The 7,045-nt window shown below is 38.4% G+C and overlaps 1 long non-coding RNA gene across 1 annotated transcript; it reads right to left on the bottom strand.

Moving 5' to 3' along the window:
- Positions 1 to 609: 609 nt before the first annotated feature.
- LOC115422195 (uncharacterized) lies at positions 610 to 1,448 on the bottom strand. Its single transcript, XR_003935808.1, has 3 exons — positions 1,413 to 1,448; positions 1,061 to 1,064; positions 610 to 722 (listed from the first exon to the last, which is right to left on the bottom strand). It is a non-coding gene; the product is annotated as an uncharacterized LOC115422195 (long non-coding RNA).
- Positions 1,449 to 7,045: the final 5,597 nt, after the last annotated feature.

The raw sequence follows: 7,045 nt of genomic DNA, 5'->3' as shown, positions 1-7,045 counted from the left end.
TGATCTATGTGTGACTTCTTACCTGAAGACACTGGACGCACAGCCAGAGGAAATGAGGATGCAGACTGGAGACAAATGGCAATTATGCTTCTGGTGGTGATGAATATAATACTGTTTCAACAAAACTGGAACAAGTGTCTCTGCTGTGACAAACTCCCATCATCGCCAGTGTGAATAGTTCACATGTAAAATATTTATCCATGAATGCTTTGTGTTTTTTGTGTCATTTTTTCAGCACGTCCCTGGTGTGTAAAGGCCTGAACTTAGAGCTTGAGTTCCATCCAGGGATCATTTTCATAGTGACATAAAGTGGCAATAAAAAATTAATCATGTCACATTACCATTGCAAGTCACCCGATTTAGCTTATTCTTATTATTAAGTGTGTGAATAATAAGGATAAGAATAATAAGACCAAGGCTTACGACGTCAGGGGCTGACAGCAAGGGTATATCCCCGAAACCCCCCCAATCCTCTGCTATATAATAAAGCAAATAACAACAGAAGCACCCCCATCTGGACAAGTGATAATATTCATGGAAGACCCAAAATCAATATGGTCTTCCCCTAGGGGTCACCGATGTTGGTGGTAAAGGGAGATGATTATCATTTTCATACAAAGGATATCCAGCCTGAATAATATCAGAAAATTATTTGCTGAATAATGTCAGAAAATATATTAGATATTTGTTGGATGATCAATTTGAACCAAGTTTGAGCTTGACTGGTGAAGTATTTCCTTAAAGGTGAGGTGTGAGAGGTTTTCATGGAGCATTTTTTACTATATTACTTAAAATCCCCTTCACACCCCAATTACAATCAATTAATTAAATGCTCTAATACAAAATAAAAAAATTTTAGTCACCTGTGGAACGGACAGGACTGAAAAAACACCATCCAATCATTTTAAGCACCCAATTGAAATGATTGAACAGTGATATGTCTATCAAACTCAACAGCCTTTTGTCCCTCCCACCTCTACGCGTACCCCTCTTCGTGCATGAATCGTGCGTTCTCAAAGGCTTGGAGCAACTGTACAGGAAACAAAGCCAGAGCCAGAACTTGGCTAGCTATGTTAGCTATATTAGGATGGAAAGTTCACCGGCAAGCTGTTTTGTCACTAACATAAATCCCAAGGAAATGTAACATTAGTCAGATAGGTTTGAACTGGAGCTGTTCTGGAAGAGCGGGGGGGTTGGAGGAGACTGAATGAGGTATGCATGGATCGGGGCCGGAGCCGGGCGAACTGTTGCTGTGCAGCATTCGTGAACCCTCAGGAACAAGCATTGCATGTGCCAGTACTCTGGAGGCGTGGCTTCGGGGGGATGTTTGAAGAAAGGGGTTTGGACTTTTGAATTGAGTATTTTCAAAATGTAGCTTGCTTGAACTGTTTTTCTAAGATCTCCTACCCCACCTTTAATAATGTCCAAAAAAAACCCCAAGATTTTTCAACAGAAGCTCCCCCGACCATTTGTAAAAAACACCACCTGGTGTCAAAACATGACATCATGTAAACTCAAGGTACTGGCTAGGGATGCACCGATACCACTTTTTTCCAGACTGAGTACGAGTATGAGTACTTACATTTGAGTACTTGCCGATACCGAGTACTGTTACGAGTACTTAATAATCCCCTACCAGTTCTTAGTTCCTTTTGTAAATGTGCTTTATTGTTGTCATTTGTCTGACTGGAACAAAGTGCTGCTACTGACATTTAATGTGTTGGAATGAGCGTTTCTCAATTAAAGCTATACCGTATGATGTGGCATTTTTACACTTTTCTTTTGTCATCTTAAAATGCTCCTAATAAGTGTGTGTCAAACTAAAATGGAAAAGAAATCCACCAGGTATTGAAACTCAAAAATGTTTAATTCTCATATATTTCTGATAAAAGTCTGACCAATCATTTTAGTCGGTCCGAATAAAATAATTGGCCGAACCTGACTGAGCCTCCTGTCAATCATCCATTACGGCCGTCCAGCATCTGATCCATTATCGCCGTCTCACATCCGATATGTGTACCTCTGAATCTGACGCTTCATTCGCGCTGCTTCTCCTGTCACTGACCACAGTCTACTGTCTAGGATGTGTTTGGATAGAACTGACATGCACATGTGGAAGGGATTAAATGGATTTATGAACAGAAACGACAACTGAGGGGAACAAACGGGAGTCTGATGAATGAAGGATGGAGATAAAAGTCCGGAAGTCAGCTGTACTGGACTGAACAGGTCTGCATAAAGCTCAGCTTTTATGACGGTGGGACTCATACAGGTACATGTACATGGTGTCACACATGTAAGATGATGTAGGATGATAATTGTATGGACTATGAAACTTCAAATGTCCACGGAAAATTCGTGGAGGCTGCGCGTTCACAGTGCGCGCACCCATCCCCTGGGCACTGCAGTGAAAACACTGACCCAGTACTGCACAGACCAGGTCTACTGATGGAACAGGAGCCACGGGCCCACGGCAGGTGGATGATGCATCTGATTACTGAGGGAGGGGTCCGCGGACACGCCAAAACGGACCGGACCTCCACCTCTGCTTCCTCCTCCGTTTTCATTGCGCATCAGATTAGAGGAGGAGAGAGGAGGAGGAGCCTCAGAGCTCAGGCAGAGGGAAGTGGGCGGGGCTTTGGAGAGAGGCGGGTTGTTCATGTTCAAACTTCTGCTAAGTGCTGTGAGAAATGCCACATCGGTAGGTATAGCTTTAATCCACCAGGGGGCGCCGCTCTGAATTAACCATACTGGACAAATACCACGAAGAAGAGTAAAGTTTTTTGAGAAGAAGAAGAAGAAAGTCAGTAATAACAAACATGGAGACGACAGAGGCAACACTAATGTGATACTAATATTGCAGCGTTTTCACTGGTAAGGTTTAAAAGCTTAGCTTCAGCAGGAAGAGAAAAGAGAAATGAGTGATAAATTTAGTTTTTACTGCTGCTGGCGAGGGTCCGCACTGCTCTGTACTCCTGGTGGTATTCTCTATCTGGGTACGTATCCACCAGCACCTGGAAAACAGATGGAATGTACGCAGAGGACGGACAGAACGCTGCGTCTGTATCTGTCTGTGTCTGTAACATTACTTTTATCACCGTCATTTATTTTGAAAAATCTCCACACTTTTCACTCTCCCCACATTATTCCACTGCTGCGTACCTGCTGCACTGAACTGTGAATGTCACACGGCCGTAAGTGGTATCGGTGCATTTGTATCAGATTACTTTTACAAGTACGAATACGAGTACACACACTGAGTGTCGGAGTCGATGCCCGATACTCGTATTGGTATCGGTGCATCCCTAGTAGTGGCATGAAGAAAGATAATTGTTAGACAATCGATATGAACTCAATTTGAGCTAAATTGTCCTGACAGTGGCAGAACAATGGTCAGAGAACCAATTTTTCCCCACAAAACTCCACCTAGTGAATGAAAATGACACCATATGAACTCTGGATGGTAGACAGAAAATGGGCGTTTGTAAGATAATCAAAATGACCCAAATTTGATCTCAATTGGCCTGTTATTGTTGATTTATGTCCATTTGGATGATTTATATAATACTCATAAAGAAGCTGAAATTGATAAGGTTCTTCAACTAGGGTCCCCTTTGTTGGTTATCAAGGGATAACACATCCAACCTAATCTGTCCTAGTTGTCGCATTCACACTAAGGCTATCCAGTGGTGTCGGAGTAAAACCATTATATCCTCGAAACTCCATTTCGAGGTTATAATAAACAGTCCTTATTGTAGTGATTATGTTAAAAAGCCTATTGAACACAGTAATAGTGAAGTAGAAAATCTGTTTCTAGTCTTCCTGGATCATTTTTTGGGGACCTTTTGAGATAATAAACAACATTCTGTGTCTGTGTAAACCCATTATGATATAAAGTTTGCATCTAAAGAGTAGAGATGGGTTTTTAATTACTTTTTGAGGTTGAATAATCAAGCCCATTTAAGTCATCATTAACATATGCCCTCCATCCAAAACAAAATAATAAGGTGTGGATGAACCATAAGTATATTTAATTTTTTAATGTACTTTTTCAGACTTTACTTAACACGTGCAGCACTCTGGTAGAAACAGAGGCTTATCCTGGTTTTGATCATATTTGGGATATGATATTTACATAGAATACAGAGAAACCTGGAGACTTATATCCCTATATAAACAATAAATAGTTTTACTCATTATCACTGCTGTTTGGCCAAGCGTCTGTGATGTTTACAACATAACATGGCCATTTATTCTGACATTCCAGTAGCTGCTGGCTAACTTTAAAGTTAGTGTGGCCATAGAAAACAAGAACACATTGCTTTAGAGCAGACTCAGCACTATTAATTGCCAACATCAAGTTGTGGATTTATTTTACCACTATTCATCTACTGCCAGCGATGGGAGATGAGATCGACAGGTAAACATGTCCTCCAGCCATTATTCTGTCACTGTCACCATACAGGACAAGGAGGAGAATGAATATACACAGCGATGACTGATGTTAGAGGGTCACCATGATGGAGTTCAGTGACTGGTATTAATGTTAATCCAAATAGAAATGCTCCTGTTGTGTTTTCCAATGTGACTTGTTGCAATGCTTATGTTGTTAACCCTTTCATGCACAAATTATGAGAACCTTAATCAAAATTTTTTCCTGAGTGTTTTTATTCCTCTTTAGGCATGAAAAAAAAAACAATTTTCTTCTAAAAAATAAATAATAATAATTTTAAAAATAACAATAATAATTTTTAAAAATTTGAAAAATACATAAAAAAAAAATAATGAAAAAAAAAAAAATTTTCTTATGAACCTATTTTTCATGAAGTTGCAAAAATGTCCACTCAGCTGGACACCACACGTTTAATTTTTGACACACAGAAATATGTATTTACTGATAAATTGTGTGAAAACTATAGGGAGGGCTTGTGATTCTGGGGCTTTATGCTCAGGAGAGATCTACATAATGTTAGCAATTCATGCCAGAAAAGATATGTAGTGTCTTAAAACTTTAATAAAGATATGTGTAAAAAACAACAACAATGAAAAGAACAACAAAATCCATGAATATACAAGAGAACAGCTGTAGAATAGCTGTCCACTGTGGTGACCAGTATGCATGAATTGGGTTAAACCAACATCCAGGTGGTCCTTTTCTTTTTTTTTGTTTTGTTTTGTTTACAGAATTAACCCTTTCATGCATACTGGTCACTACAGTGGACAGCTATTCTACAGCTGTTCTCTTGTATATTCATGGGTTTTGTTGTTATATTTCCATATCCATCACAAACACTGCAATTCATACCTTTACTGTAACTTTGCTGTTTTTGATAAATCTGATCTGCACTAACATGTTTTAGTGTAAATCAATTCCTAATATTGTTATTAGACTGTAATTAACAGGTTTGTTTGGTTTTTTTTGCACAAAAAGGTAATGTTTTTTTCCTATTATCTCCATGAATTGAGTAACAACTAATATTAGAGTATGTTAAAATGTGAGAAAACGGCATTAGCAGCATTTAAATTTTTTTTATTTCATAGTTTTCACACAGTGTATCACTTTCTGATGATGGGTTTTAAATACATGTTTCTTTGCTTCAAAAATTAAATGCATGGTGTCCAGCTGAGTGGACATTTTTGTAACAATAGGTTATAATAGGTTCATAAAAAATGTTCAATTGCATTGTTTTTTTTTTTTTTTTATGCCTGAAGAGGAATAAAATCACTCAAGAAAAAATATTGACTAAAGTTCTCATAATTTGTGCATGAAAGGGTTAAAAAGGTCAGCGTTCCAGTGCTTTTTCCATGTAATCTACTAAGTGTATTTAACTATTCAATTACCACAAGACAAAAATTGGTGTTTCCTTCGCTGCAGAAAAGAGATGCTTTTGTTCCATCTGCATCTCTCAGAAATCCAGATGAGATGTATACACGCAACAGTATCCTGGAAATTACTGAGGTGCTCCAAATAGAATATCCAGGTTTCTCAAAACTAGGGTGAGGTCCTATCTGGGTTACTGAAATAGAAGAATGTCACATTGGGCAGCATGGTGGTGTAGTGGTGAGCACTTCTGTGTCGCAGCAAGAAGGTTTGAGGTCTGACTGGAACACTTTCACCATTGAACAGGTACATCTCGGTTGAGTCTCCTGTCAGTGCCTTGAAGATGAAGATCTGGAGTTGGTCCTCGAAGCACTTTCAACAGCAGCTCATTGCTCAAAATATGCTGCATGCTAATACTAATGGCTAATGCTAATCCTAGGGTACTGTGTGCGTATTAGCTGAGCTTGCGCTCGGAAAATGAAAGATACAGCCACTGTGGCTACATTAGTAGAAATGAGTGTAGCCACAAAAAGCCACCCCCAGTCTGGGTTCCTGCAGCGGGGCACGTAGCGGACCGCGGCGACGAGCATAGCTCCCCTGGGAAATTTTGGGAAAAATGAAGTCTTTTTTGTGCATTCTGGTGCATTTTGAGGTTAAAAATATGTTCAATCTGGCTTCAGTTTCATACAAAAAAAATCATAAAAATTAACTCAAGTCAACATTTTCATCTAAACTATTTTATTTCTAATCTAATATATAACAAAACAATAAATGATAGACTTATAAATACAATTATTCTGACCACTGATGTTCATGAGATTCAATATAAAATAAATTTACCAGTGAGACATGATTTATCATAAAGTCATTTGGTAATTAACCCTTTCATGCATGAATTATGACAACCTTAGTCAATATTTTTTTCTTGAGTGTATTTATTCCTCTTTAGGTATGAAAAAAGCAATGCAATTGAGTTTTTTTTTCTTATGAACTTATTTTTCATGGAGTTACAAAAATGTCCACTCAGCTGGACACCATGTGTTTAATTTTTGAGGCAAAGAAACATGTATGTAAAACTCATCATCAGAAAGTGATAAACTGTGTGAAAACTATAAAAATAAAAACATTTTTAATGCTGTTAATCTGATGTTTTCTCACATTTGATCATACTCAAATACCAGTTATTGCTCATTTCATGAAGATAATATCCTCCTGAGACCCAGG

The sequence above is a fragment of the Sphaeramia orbicularis genome, chromosome 7 (genome assembly GCF_902148855.1).
Source record: "Sphaeramia orbicularis chromosome 7, fSphaOr1.1, whole genome shotgun sequence".
Classification (NCBI taxonomy): domain Eukaryota; kingdom Metazoa; phylum Chordata; class Actinopteri; order Kurtiformes; family Apogonidae; genus Sphaeramia; species Sphaeramia orbicularis.
This window is presented reverse-complemented; position numbering and strand designations above follow the sequence as displayed.